Source organism: Saccoglossus kowalevskii, chromosome 7 (genome assembly GCF_978046115.1).
Source record: "Saccoglossus kowalevskii chromosome 7, keSacKowa6.1, whole genome shotgun sequence".
Classification (NCBI taxonomy): domain Eukaryota; kingdom Metazoa; phylum Hemichordata; class Enteropneusta; family Harrimaniidae; genus Saccoglossus; species Saccoglossus kowalevskii.
Genome location: NC_140647.1, coordinates 13,566,150 through 13,581,501, shown reverse-complemented (window position 1 = coordinate 13,581,501; position 15,352 = coordinate 13,566,150). Strand labels below are relative to the sequence as shown.

Genomic DNA, 15,352 nt, shown 5'->3' with positions numbered 1-15,352 from the left:
TTGGGTGACATGACAGTATGTGATGTCACCGTGACATGACATTGTATAATTATTGGGTTACATGAAAGTATGTGATATAAAGTTGACATGACATTACATAATGATTGGGTGACATGACAGTATGTGATGTTTTGGTTACATGACATTATATAATGATTGGGTGACATGACAGTGTCAGATGTAAGGGTGACATGACATTATAAAAAGATTGGGTGACATGACAGTATGTGATGTAAAGGTGACATGACATAACATAATGATTGGGTGACATGACAGTATGTGATGTTTTGGTTACATGACAATATATGATTGGGTGACATGACAGTGTCAGATGTAAGGGTGACATGACATTATATAATGATTGGGTGACATGACAGTATGTGATGTAAAGGCGACATGACATAACATAATGATTGGGTTACATGACATTATATAATGATTGGGTGACATGACAGTATGTGATGTAAAGGCGACATGACATTACATAATAATTGGGTGACATGACAGTATGTGATGTTTAGGTTACATTACATTATATAATAATTAGGTCACATGACAGTGTGTGATGTTAGGGAGACATGGCATTATATAATGATTGGATTATATGAGAGTATGTGATTTTATGGTAACGTGACATTATATAATGATTGGGTCACACGACAGTATGTGATGTTAGGGTGACGTGACATTATATAATGTTTGGGTTACATGACAGTATGTGATGTTAGGGTGTCTTGACATTATACAATGCTTGGGTTATATGACAGTGTGTGATGTTAGGGTGACATGACATTGTATAATAATTGGTTTACATGAGAGTATATGATGTCAGGATGACATGGCATTATATAATAATTGGGTTACATGACAGTATATGATGTCAGAATGACATGACATTATATACTGATGGGGTATATGACAGTATGTGATGTTTTGGTGACATGACACTGTATAATGAGTGGGTAACATGACAGTATGTGATATTAGGGTGACATGAAATTATAAAATTATTGGGTTACATGAAAGTATGTGATGTCAGGGTGACATGACATTATATAATTATAGGGTTACATGACAGTATGTGATTGTGATGACAAGGTGACATTACACTATATAATGATTAGGTAACAAGTCAATATGTGATGTCAGAGAGACATGACATTACATAATGATTGGGTTACATGACAGTATGTGATGTGTTGATGACATGACATTATATAATGATTGGGTGACATGATAGTATGTATGAAAGGGTGACATGACATTATATGATGATTTGGTTACATGACAGTATGTGATGTTTTGGTGACATGACATTATATAATGATTGGGTGACATGACAGTGTGTGATGTAAGGGCGACATGACATTATATACTGATTGTGTGACATGACAGTATGTGATGTTTTGGTTACATGGCATTATATAATGATTGGATTATATGACAGTATTTGATGTTATGGTAACGTGACATTATATAATGATTGGGTCACACGATAGTATGTGATGTTAGGGTGACGTGACATTATATAATGTTTGGGTTACATGACAGTATGTGATGTCAGGGTGTCTTGACATTATATAATGTTTGGGTTATATGACAGTGTGTGATGTCAGGGTGTCTTGACATCATATAACGATTGGGTTACAGGACAGTATGTGATGTCAGGGGACATGACATTATATAATGATTGGGTGACATGAAAGTATATAATGATTGGGTTACATGACATTATAAAATGGTTGGGTGATATGACAGTATGTGATGTTTTGGTTACATGACATTACATAATGATTGGGTGACATGACAGTATATGATGATTTGGTTACATACCATTATATAATGATTGGGTTACATGACATTATGTGATATAACGGTGACATGACATTATATAATGATTGGGTGCCATGACAGTATGTGATGTTTTGGTGACTTGACATTATATAATGAGTGGGTGACATGACAGTATGTGATGTTAGGGTGACATGAAATTATATAATTTTTCGGGTACATGAAAGTATGTGATGTCAGGGTGACATGACATTATATAATTATAGGGTTACATGACAGTATGTGATGTCAAGGTGACATTACACTATATAATGATTAGGTAACAAGTCAATATGTGATGTCAGAGAGACATGACATTACATAATGATTGATTTACATGACAGTATGTGATATGTTGATGACATGACATTATATAATGATTGGGTGACATGGCAGTATGTATGAAAGGATGACATGACATTACATAATGATTGGGTGACATACAAGTATGTGATGTTTTGGTTACACGACATTATATAATGAATGGGTGACATAACAGTATATGATGTAAGGGTGACATGACATTATATAATGTTTGGGTAATGACAGTGTGTGATGGCAGGGTAACATAACATTATATAATGATTTGGTTTCATGACAGTATGTGATGTCAGGGTGACATGACATTATATAATGTTTGGGTTACATGAGAGTATGTGATATCAAGGTGACATGACATTATTTAATGATTGGTTTACAAGACAATATGTGATGTCAGAGAGAAATGACATATAATGATTGGGTGACACGACAGTATGTGATGTTAGGGTGACGTGACATTATATAATGTTTGGGTTACATGACAGTATGCGATGTCAGGGTGTCTTGACATTATATAATGTTTGGGTTATATGACAGTGTGTGATGTTTGGGTGACATGACATTCTATAATAATTGGTTTACATGAGAGTATATGATGTCAGGATGACATGGCATTATATAATAATTGGGTTACATGACATTATATAATGATTGTGTGACATGACAGTATGTGATGTTTTGGTTACATGACACTATATAATGAGTGGATAACATGACAGTGTCAGATGTAAGGGTGACATGACATTATATAATGATTGGGTGACTTGCCAGCATGTGATGTAAAGGTGACATGACATAACATAATGATTGGGTTACATGACAGTATGTGAGGTTTTAGTGACATTACATTATATAATGATTGGGTTACATGACATTATATAATGATTGGGTGACATGACAGTATATGATGTAAGGGTGACATGACATTATGTGATGTTTTGGTTACATGCCATTATATAATGATTGGGTTACATGACATTATGTGATATAAGGGTGACATGACATTATATAATGAGTGGGTGACATGACAGTATGTGATGTTAGGGTGACATTACACTATATAATGATTAGGTAACAAGTCAATATGTGATGTCAGAGAGACATGACATTACATAATGATTGGGTTACATGACAGTATGTGATGTGTTGATGACATGACATTATATAATGATTGTGTGACATGACAGTATGTGATGTTATGGTAACGTGACATTATATAATGTTTGGGTCGCACGACAGTATGTGATGTTAGGGTGACGTGACATTATATAATGTTTGGGTTACATGACAGTATATGATGTCAGGGTGTCTTGACATTATATAATATTTGGGTTATATGACAGTGTGTGATGTTTGGGTGACATGACATTATATAATTATTGGGTTACATGAGAGTATGTGATGTAAAGTTGACATGACATTACATAATTATTGGGTGACATGACAGTATGTGATGTGAGGGTGACATGACATTATATAATGATTGTGTGACATGACAGTATGTGATGATTTGGTTACATGGCATTATGTAATGATTGGATTATATGACAGTATTTGATGTTATGGTAACGTGACATTATATAATGATTGGGTCACACGATAGTATGTGATGTTTGGGTGACGTGACATTATATAATGTTTGGGTTACATGACAGTACGTGATGTCAGGGTGTCTTGACATTATATAATGTTTGGGTTATATGACAGTGTGTGATGTCAGGGTGTTTGACATCATATAACGATTGGGTTACCGGACAGTATGTGATGTCAGGGGACATGACATTATATAATAATTGGGTGACATGACAGTATGTGATGTCAGGGTGACATGACATTATATAATGTTTGGGTTACATGAGAGTATGTGATATCAAGGTGACATGACATTATTTAATGATTGGTTTACAAGACAATATGTGATGTCAGAGAGAAATGACATATAATGATTGGGTGACACGACAGTATGTGATGTTAGGGTGACGTGACATTATATAATGTTTGGGTTACATGACAGTATGCGATGTCAGGGTGTCTTGACATTATATAATGTTTGGGTTATATGACAGTGTGTGATGTTTGGGTGACATGACATTCTATAATAATTGGTTTACATGAGAGTATATGATGTCAGGATGACATGGCATTATATAATAATTGGGTTACATGACATTATATAATGATTGTGTGACATGACAGTATGTGATGTTTTGGTTACATGACAATATATAATGAGTGGATAACATGACAGTGTCAGATGTAAGGGTGACATGACATTATATAATGATTGGGTGACTTGCCAGCATGTGATGTAAAGGTGACATGACATAACATAATGATTGGGTTACATGACAGTATGTGAAGTTTTAGTGACATTACATTATATAATGATTGGGTTACATGACATTATATAATGATTGGGTGACATGACAGTATATGATGTAAGGGTGACATGACATTATGTGATGTTTTGGTTACATGCCATTATATAATGATTGGGTTACATGACATTATGTGATATAAGGGTGACATGACATTATATAATGAGTGGGTGACATGACAGTATGTGATGTTAGGGTGACATTACACTATATAATGATTAGGTAACAAGTCAATATGTGATGTCAGAGAGACATGACATTACATAATGATTGGGTTACATGACAGTATGTGATGTGTTGATGACATGACATTATATAATGATTGTGTGACATGACAGTATGTGATGTTATGGTAACGTGACATTATATAATGTTTGGGTCGCACGACAGTATGTGATGTTAGGGTGACGTGACATTATATAATGTTTGGGTTACATGACAGTATATGATGTCAGGGTGTCTTGACATTATATAATATTTGGGTTATATGACAGTGTGTGATGTTTGGGTGACATGACATTATATAATTATTGGGTTACATGAGAGTATGTGATGTAAAGTTGACATGACATTACATAATTATTGGGTGACATGACAGTATGTGATGTGAGGGTGACATGACATTATATAATGATTGTGTGACATGACAGTATGTGATGATTTGGTTACATGGCATTATGTAATGATTGGATTATATGACAGTATTTGATGTTATGGTAACGTGACATTATATAATGATTGGGTCACACGATAGTATGTGATGTTTGGGTGACGTGACATTATATAATGTTTGGGTTACATGACAGTACGTGATGTCAGGGTGTCTTGACATTATATAATGTTTGGGTTATATGACAGTGTGTGATGTCAGGGTGTTTGACATCATATAACGATTGGGTTACCGGACAGTATGTGATGTCAGGGGACATGACATTATATAATAATTGGGTGACATGACAGTATGTGATGTCAGGGTGACATGACATTATATAATGTTTGGGTTACATGCGAGTATGTGATATCATGGTGACATGACATTATTTAATGATTGGTTTACAAGACAATATGTGATGTCAGAGAGAAATGACATTGTATAATGATTGGGTGACATGACAGTATGTGATGTCACCGTGACATGACATTGTATAATTATTGGGTTACATGAAAGTATGTGATGTAAAGTTGACATGACATTACATAATGATTGGGTGACATGACAGTATGTGATGTTTTGGTTACATGACATTATATGATTCGGTTACATGACATTATAAAATGATTGGGTGACATGACAGTATGGGATGTTTTGTTTACATGACATTATATAATAATTAGGTATATAATTATTGTATAATAATTGGTTTACATGAGAGTATATGATGTCAGGATGACATGGCATTATATAATAATTGGGTTACATGACAGTATATGATGTCAGGATGACATGACATTATATACTGATGGGGTATATGACAGTATGTGATGTTTTGGTGACATGACACTATATAATGAGTGGGTAACATGACAGTATGTGATGTTAGGGTGACATGAAATTATAAAATTATTGGGTTACATGAAAGTATGTGATGTCAGGGTGACATGGCATTATATAATTATTGGGTTACATGAGATTATGTGATGTAAAGGTGACATGACATTACATAATGATTGGGTGACATGACATTATGTGATGTAAGGGTGGCATGACATTATATAATGATTGGGTGATATGACAGTATGTGATGTTTTGGTTACATGACACTATATAATGAGTGGGTAACATGACAGTATGTGATGTTAGGGTGACATGACATAATATAATGATTGTGTGACATGACAGTATGTGATGTTTTGGTTACATGACATTATATAATGATAGGGTGACATGACAATGTCAGATGTAAGGGTGACATGACATTATATAATGATTGGGTGACATGACAGTATGTGATGTAAAGGTGACATGACATAACGTAATGATTGGGTTACATGATAGTATGTGGTGTTTTAGTGACATGACATTATATAATGATTGGGTGACATGACAGTATATGATGTTTTGATTACATGACAGTATATGATTGGGTGACATGACAGTATGTGATGTAAAGGTGACATGACATTACATAATGATTAGGTGACATGACTGTATGTGATGTTTTGGTTACATGACATATAATGATTGGGTTACATGACATTATGTGATATAAGGTTGACATGACATTATATAATGATTGGGTGACATGACAGTATGTGATGTTTTGGTTACATGACATTATCTAATAATTAGGTTACATGACAGTATGTGATATACGGGTGACATGACATTATATAATGATTGGGTGACATGACAGTATGTGATGTTTTGGTTACATGACATTATATAATGATAGGGTTACAGGACAGTGTGTGATGTTAGGGTGACATGACATCATATAATGATTGGGTTACACGACAGTATGTGATGTTATGGTAACATGACATTATATTATGATTGGGTCACACGACCGTATGTGTTGTTAGGGTGACATGACATCATATAATGGTTGGGTTACACGACAGTATGTGATGTCAGGGTGACATGACATTATATAATGATTGGGTGACATGAAAATATGTGAAGTCAGGGTGACATGGTATTATATAATGTTTGGGTTATGACAGTATGTGATGTCAGGGTGATATGACACTGTATGGTAAGTGGGTTACATGACAGTATATGATGTCTGGATGACATGGCATTATATATTTATTGGGTTACATGACAGCATGTGATGTGTGGATGACATGACATTATATAATGATGGGTTACATGACAGTATGCGATGTCAGGGTGACATGACATTATATAATGACTGGGTTACAAGACAATATGTGATGTCAGGGTGACATGACATTATATAATGATTGTGTGACATGACAGTATGTGATGTTTTGGTTACATGACATTATATAATGATTGGGTGACATGACAGTGTCAGATGTAAGGATGACATGACATTATATAATGATTGGGTGACATGACAGTATGTGATGTCACCGTGACACGAAATTGTATAATAATTGGTTTACATGAGAGTATATGATGTCAGGATGACATGGCATTATATAATAATTGGGTTACGTGACAGTATATGATGTCAGGATGACATGACATTATATACTGATGGGTTATATGACAGTATGTGATGTTCTGGTAACGTGACATTATATTATGATTGGGTCACACGACCGTATGTGATGTTAGGGTGATATGACATCATATAATGATTGGGTTACACGACAGTATGTGATGTCAGGGTGACATGACATTATATAATGATTGGGTGACATGAAAATATGTGAAGTCAGGGTGACATGGTATTATATAATGTTTGGGTTATGACAGTATGTGATGTCAGGGTGAAATGACACTGTATTGTAAGTGGGTTACATGACAGTATATGATGTCTGGATGACATGGCATTATATATTTATTGGGTTACATGACAGTATGTGATGTGTGGATGACATGACATTATATAATGATGGGTTACATGACAGTATGCGATGTCAGGGTGACATGACATTATATAATGATTGGGTTACAAGACAATATGTGATGTCAGGGTGACATGACATTATATAATGATTGTGTGACATGACAGTATGTGATGTTTTGGTTACATGACATTATATAATGATTGGGTGACATGACAATGTCAGATGTAAGGATGACATGACATTATATAATGATTGGGTGACATGACATTATGTATGAAAGGATGACATGACATTATATAATGATTGGGTGACATGAAAGTATGTGATGTTTCGGTTACATGACATTATATAAGGATTGGGTGACATGACAGTATATGATGTAAGGGTGACATGACATTATAAAATGATTGGGTGACATGACAGTATGTGATGTAAAGGCGACATGACATTTCATAATGATTGGGTGACATGATAGTATGTGATGTTTTGGTTACATGACATTATATAATAATTAGGTCACATGACAGTGTGTGATGTTAGGGTGACATTACATCATATAAGGATTGGGTTACAGGACAGTATGTGATGTTATTTTAACGTGACATTATATAATGATTGGGTCACACGACAGTATGTGATGTTAGGGTGACGTGACATTATATAATGTTTGGGTTACATGACAGTATGTGATGTTTTGGTTACATGACATTATATAATGATTGGGTGACATGACAGTATGTGATGTTTTGGTTACATGACATATAATAATTAGGTTACATAACAGTATGTGATATACGGGTGACATGACATTATATAATGATTGGGTGACATGATAGTATGTGATGTTTTGGTTACATGACATTATATAATAATTAGGTCACATGACAGTGTGTGATGTTAGGGTAACGTGACATCATATAAGGATTGGGTTACAGGACAGTATGTGATGTTATGGTAACGTAACATTATATAATGATTTGGTCACACGACAGTATGTGATGTTAGGGTGACGTGACATTATATAATGTTTGGGTTACATGACAGTATGTGATGTCAGGGTGTCTTGACATTATATAATGTTTGGGTTATATGACAGTGTGTGATGTTATGGTAACGTGACATTATATAATGTTTGGGTTACATGACAGTATGTGATGTCAGGGTGTCTTGACATTATATAATGTTTGGGTTATATGACAGTGTGTGATGTTTGGGTGACATGACATTCTATAATAATTGGTTTACATGAGAGTATATGATGTCAGGATGACATGGCATTATATAATAATTGGGTTACATGACAGTATATGATGTCAGGATGACATGACATTATATAATGATTGTGTGACATGACAGTATGTGATGTTATGGTAACGTGACATTATATAACGATTGGGTCACACGACAGTATGTGATGTTAGGGTGACATGACATTATATAATGTTTGGGTTACATAACAGTATGTGATGTCAGGGTGTCTTGACATTATATAATGTTTGGGTTATATGACAGTGTGTGATGTTTGGGTGACATGACATTATATAATTATTGGGTTACATGAGAGTATGTGATGTAAAGTTGACATGACATTACATAATGATTGGGTGACATGACAGTATGTGATGTAAGGGTGACATGACATTATATAATGATTGTGTGACATGACAGTATGTGATGTTTTGGTTACATGGCATTATATAATGATTGGGTGACATGTTCATTGATCGGGGGAAACGACTCTGCCGAAAGGACATAACGAGCCTGTACTAAATTGACTTCAGTGAAAACGGCAGTAACAGACTCAATGAAGAGTAAGATACAATTTATAGCCTGGAGCTATATTAGCAAGCTGTTGAAAGTAAGACATTTTAATTATTAATGGTATATACATTCTACTTAATATGTAAATAAAGTGATCAATCTCTAATTTGGGAATTATTTTTGGAAATTATTTCTTACTATCTTTTCTTACATTTTGTACTATTTCTAGATGGAGAGCATCCTGTGTCTCTTGAAGACATCCTAGTTTGTGCAATAGGGTCCAACAGAGTACCTCCACTTGGATTTGCAAAAACAATCACTATACAGTTCTACTCAACATGTGAAACTGAAAAAAAGATTCCCATCTTCATCCACATGTGATATAAGACTTTGGCTTCCTTGTGGTGTTGACATAGACAGTTTTAGTGCATTAATGAATAGAGCCTTACTTGAATTACATGGTTTTGGAAAAATGTAATTTTCATCCTTCCATGGATTATAATGAATAATTGCTAAAATTTCCCCTCTGGATAATTTGAAATTTTACCTTACTAAAATCCTTACTTACCTTACTAAAATCAAATAGTGGGCCAATTGTATTTGCACATGTTGGTGCTACTCAGTACATTTACAACTTCAGGCCTAACTTGCAGCTAACTCGTTAGCCCTCTAGTTTATGCAATATCCTATACATTAGAATTTAGTATGGTATGACTGAAAGTATTCCAATCAAGTAAGATAGTAGTAAACATGTTTATTGAACATGTTTCACTGCCTGTTTTTATTGCAAATAACCTGCACTCTGGTATTCGTACATTAGAAACTCACATTTGTATATTAAATAATGTATTCCATTATCTGATCATGATAGTTAAAAATAGATATCAAGTGTCTAAAGGCAGTCAAGTTTCTATTAAACAAGCCCATTATTTGTCAGGTATCGTACCTATACTTTGATAATGACAGAAATCAACGACTACTTTTGAAGCCAAGGTCTGGTAAAAGTCCAACCTGTCGAGCGTCTAAAACTTTCATCTGATGGCTTCAAAAATAGCTGTTAATTCCCATGTATGTACAAGTAGTTGTACAATACGTTACATCTCAAATTGATACTTCAAAGTTTTAGGCGGTGATTTTTTACTTGGACAAAGGATGCTGAACAAAACTTTTTGAACAATAGAGAAAAGTCAAATTGTAGCAGTTATATATTAATCATTTCTGATTTCAATAAGTGTGGTAAAAACTGTACAATTTCAATCTCTGCATACATCACTACATGTGCAATTTCGTTTGACATATTAGTCATGTTTGGTAGTAATGAGGTTATTACAAGGATAGCTCAAAGTATGCATGAAGACAGCAGGAGTATCGACCAGCGCACAGCAAAGGTTGATGCGACAGCATACTGTCTGAGTTCATACTTTGAGGTATCCTCGTAATAACCTTATTATACATCTTTTCCTTCCAAGGATACATCATGGGAATGCCGAATTCCAAAAAAAGTTTAGTACAGAATCATCAAACCTTGTTTTGTGGAGTCGGTCAAACCCTGGTGGCAGCAATGTTTGTTTTTATTATTAGATTCCATATTTGGAATTCGCATTTTCTTATATGGTACGAATAAAATACCCCGTAAAATTATAGCACTCTGTAACTTAGTATGGCGTTACCGTGACAGATGTATAATATTATAATATGCAGCTTACTAATCGGTGGTTTGGTTTCTGATCTTTATGAGTTGGACTAGAAACTGAATTTGTAATGTTTGTTATAAACCACAAAACTGTTATGTTTATTAGTTCGAAATAAAATTTATACAATCACTGTGAATCTGCTTCTACCATTGCCTTTAACTGGCAATATAAATGCTTTCAAATTGCCTGTTCTGGTGTTTTTGCTGGTAAAAGTTTGGCGCGCTCCATTGCATGGTCAAAGTATTCATCAATCTGCTCATCCCCTACATAATTAGGTGCTTGTGCATGATGGCGAACTTGCTCTGTGGTTACCAGTTGAATCCTATCTATCCCACCTGGAAACAATTAAGTTAAACTTGTCATGAGAATCGTACTTGCTAGTTACTCCAAAATTTAACGTGGTTGATTGGTAAGATTACCACATTTGTAGACAATCATCAAAAACATTGTTTGAGCACATGAACTATAATCAACTCTAGTACGCAGTCTCTATGAGCGGGGAGGGAGAGGATGTATCAGCTGGTATCTAGTGTAAGAAGGTTCCAGCGAGGTCACATCTTTTAAACTCTAAAAAAACAGACAAAAGAATGAAAAATAAAATCTAAAAAAACAGGTTTATGAATATTAGTTGCCCCTTCAAATTTCGCCAAAGCCTTACCCACATTTTACCGATATCTGCAGAATAAATCAAGAAAACTACACAAATTGACTCCATTTAAGAATTCCTAACGGTTTGCCAGAACGCACGGCACAGTTGGAGGCGTGGCTTGTTCAGCATTTTGTCAACAACCAATCACAAGACTGGTTACGAACCACACTGAGGTTACGACTCTGTTAGCCTTGCTTGGTTTGCAGTAGTGCTTAATGCATTACATTTATTTACAAATTTGGCAATCACTAAGCTATGTATCAAGTTTAATTAATATCTGCTACATGTAAGAGAAATTACGTAATTAATATGCACAAATTAAGGTATCTACATGTGTGTAGATTAATACCAATGATTTTCAAAACCTTTTAAAATTTGCTCTACATTTTGAAAAGTATGGCCAATCTAAGATAAACAAGTGAAGGTTTAAGAACAACGTTTAGAATCCATAACAAATGAACTTTGGCTTTACCACATAATTCAGGACAGTGATATAGGATATTAGCATGGTACATAAAGCTCCTTCTGATGCCTGATAGGATGATTGTTCCACTGTGTTATCACTTGATCTAATTCTATCTGTACTATTTCTAAATAGCATGGCGAATTAGACACCTAAAACAAGACAATGCAATGCGAATGTCCAAGTTCCTAGTTAAACATCAATCTACACAATAGACTACTAAAGAATCAACCTCATGGATGGAAGACTTCTGCTGTCTTTGTAGACTATCTTTCTAAAAAATGGCAATGTACTGTGTCATTAGCTAAATGTTTTGGATAACTTTAACTTGTCATATCACAAAAAGGTAGTTTATAAGGCCATTGTCATAGCAATGAATATTGAGAGCCATGCTTTGTGTTATTTACCTCATAATACAATATCATTTCCTTGATACATATTCAAACTGGGACACTTGTTTAACACAACTACAGGTTGAAATTATGGTAATAAAACTATATTTACTTGTGTAAATGATTTATAGAAGAAAACAACATTTCTTCAACCATTGATGCAAAATATTGACGCCACCATTCAGTCCAGGAGCGCAAAAGATATTACCAAAAACATTCTATTCTCTAAATGAAGATAAAGAATTAAATAAATCAGCAACAAATTAATTTAAAATCACAAATGTTGATTGAATGTATGGTGCAAATATATCAATAAATAATAATAGTCAATGAAAATTATGTAGAGTCCTATTATTTTCTATGGTGATTATACCAACTTTTATTATTTATTACCTGATAAAAACCTCAAATTCAAATAGTGGGGATTTATAACATGTAATAATGATCAGTAATATACAATAATGTCTTAATATACAATTAAACATGTACCTTTCATTTCATCCACACAGTTGAGGTAGTAATGGGCAATAACGCTAGGGTCACTGTTTGTGCTGGCTGCCTTCACCCATAAAATCTTAAAATCTGAGTATCTGAAATTGATAAGATATTTTATTTTATTTGCAATACATTATAACAAAGGCATTATTCACACAATATGTGCACATATCTGTTTGAGAATTGTTAAAAAAAACTTACCCATTTATACATCCACTTTTACATATATCATATGGCTTCAGCTTGCCATATCTATAACAAAGGATAACTACATTAGATAGTATAATGTTATGTAATATATTGTAGTCTTTCTCAAGTACTACATGTATAAGAACCATAATCTTAGAGTCATCCTAGCCAACTGCCCCTCTCTATCATATAAACTCTGTATCAATTTAGCTACAACATATGAAGTAACACTCATCCATCCATATGCCAAGTTTGATTTGGGCCCTGAAAATGAGAAAAGTATGTTAATGACACCAATATTTCAAAGTCATGTTCAGGTACATCATACAACATTGTTTCTACAGTTCAAATGTCAAGTATACATGTCTAATTTCACAGAAAGTTATACAATTTTACCACACTACGATACAATCCTCTTTTGAATTGTTTCTTTGACCTCATCTTAACACCTTCTGGGTCCAAGGCACGCATTAATTTTGCAATAGTTTGTCTACAGAGTTTAAAAAAAACACAGTATCATTATGTATATATGAAAAGCCAATGCTGCCTTATATTGCTGTCTAACTATATATTACAAACACATAGTATAATGATGTTAGTATACAGTATAATGATGTTAGCATGTAGTATTTTGATGATAGCATGTAGTATGATAATGTTAGCATACAGTATAATGATGTTAGCATATTGTATAATGATGTTAGAATACAGTATAATGATGTTAGCATACAGTATAACGATGTTAGCATGTAGTATAACGATGTTAGCATACAGTATAATGATGTTAGCATACAGTATAATTATGTTAGCATACAGTATAATTATGTTAGCATGTAGCACAATGTTGGTAGATCACAGTATAATGATGTTAGCACGTAGTATAATTATGGTAGCATATAATGTGACATAACAGTCTCATAAAAATTCTTTTGGTCAGGAGGAACACACTCATTGGCAGTGATAATAATGCGGAATTGTGTTCTTCATTATTTATAAATTATTTATTGGTACAAGTATATCAACAATAATAAAGTAATAATAATAATAATTACCTAGATACATTTAAGCTGTATTTTTGTTTCACCAAACGCCACATTGCTCTATAACCTAATTTTGATGAAGAGCCTTTAGGTTCATAATGTGAAAAAAGATGTTTCCCAAACTAACATTAATTTATTATTTATAACATTATTTAAAATAAAAATAGTTAGAAAGATTCTGAATCCATTGTAATGGTTCTGACCTAGTGTTAATCATTGAACACGCAAGTGTTCCGCTAATTATGCGTGAATTGTCACTGTAGCCAATACAATGACAACATTAACAGATTGGTCGTTGAATATATTTATTTCCCTTGTGCTGAACGCATTCACCACTAATGTTTACAGGTAGTTGTTGTTATGTTGATAATTGTTATTAAAGTTAGCTGATAGTAATAGTAGTAGAAGTTGTTGTTGTTGACAATATCAATAAATACCACAAATGCCACAATGAGTAGTAGTTACTGATTGGTTAAATGTTCACTGGTAGAATGATGAACAGCAGAATGTTCCCTTGATAAATGGCGAACCAATGAATTGTTGAATAAGTGGTAAACGAATGGTAATTGACAGTGAATGAATGAATAAATGTTCAAACTGCAAATACAGAAAAAATAACAAACACTAATAAGAATACAATGCAGAAATATCACAATA

At 33.8% G+C, this 15,352-nt stretch overlaps 1 long non-coding RNA gene and 1 pseudogene across 2 annotated transcripts in view; one reads left to right on the top strand and one right to left on the bottom strand.

The window, feature by feature from the left end:
• Positions 1 to 11,603, top strand: part of LOC146740257 (uncharacterized) — a 58,907-nt gene extending 47,304 nt beyond the window's left edge. Inside the window, exon 2 of the long non-coding RNA XR_014929979.1 lies at positions 10,003 to 11,603. This is a non-coding gene — a long non-coding RNA (uncharacterized LOC146740257). The remainder of the gene's footprint in view (positions 1 to 10,002) is intronic.
• Positions 11,529 to 14,751, bottom strand: LOC144364525 (uncharacterized; annotated as a pseudogene). The gene is made up of 7 exons (XR_014929978.1): positions 14,708 to 14,751; positions 14,052 to 14,145; positions 13,885 to 13,919; positions 13,668 to 13,718; positions 13,461 to 13,561; positions 13,084 to 13,196; positions 11,529 to 11,802 (listed from the first exon to the last, which is right to left on the bottom strand). The product of XR_014929978.1 is annotated as an uncharacterized LOC144364525 (transcript).
• Between the last annotated feature and the right edge of the window lie 601 nt (positions 14,752 to 15,352).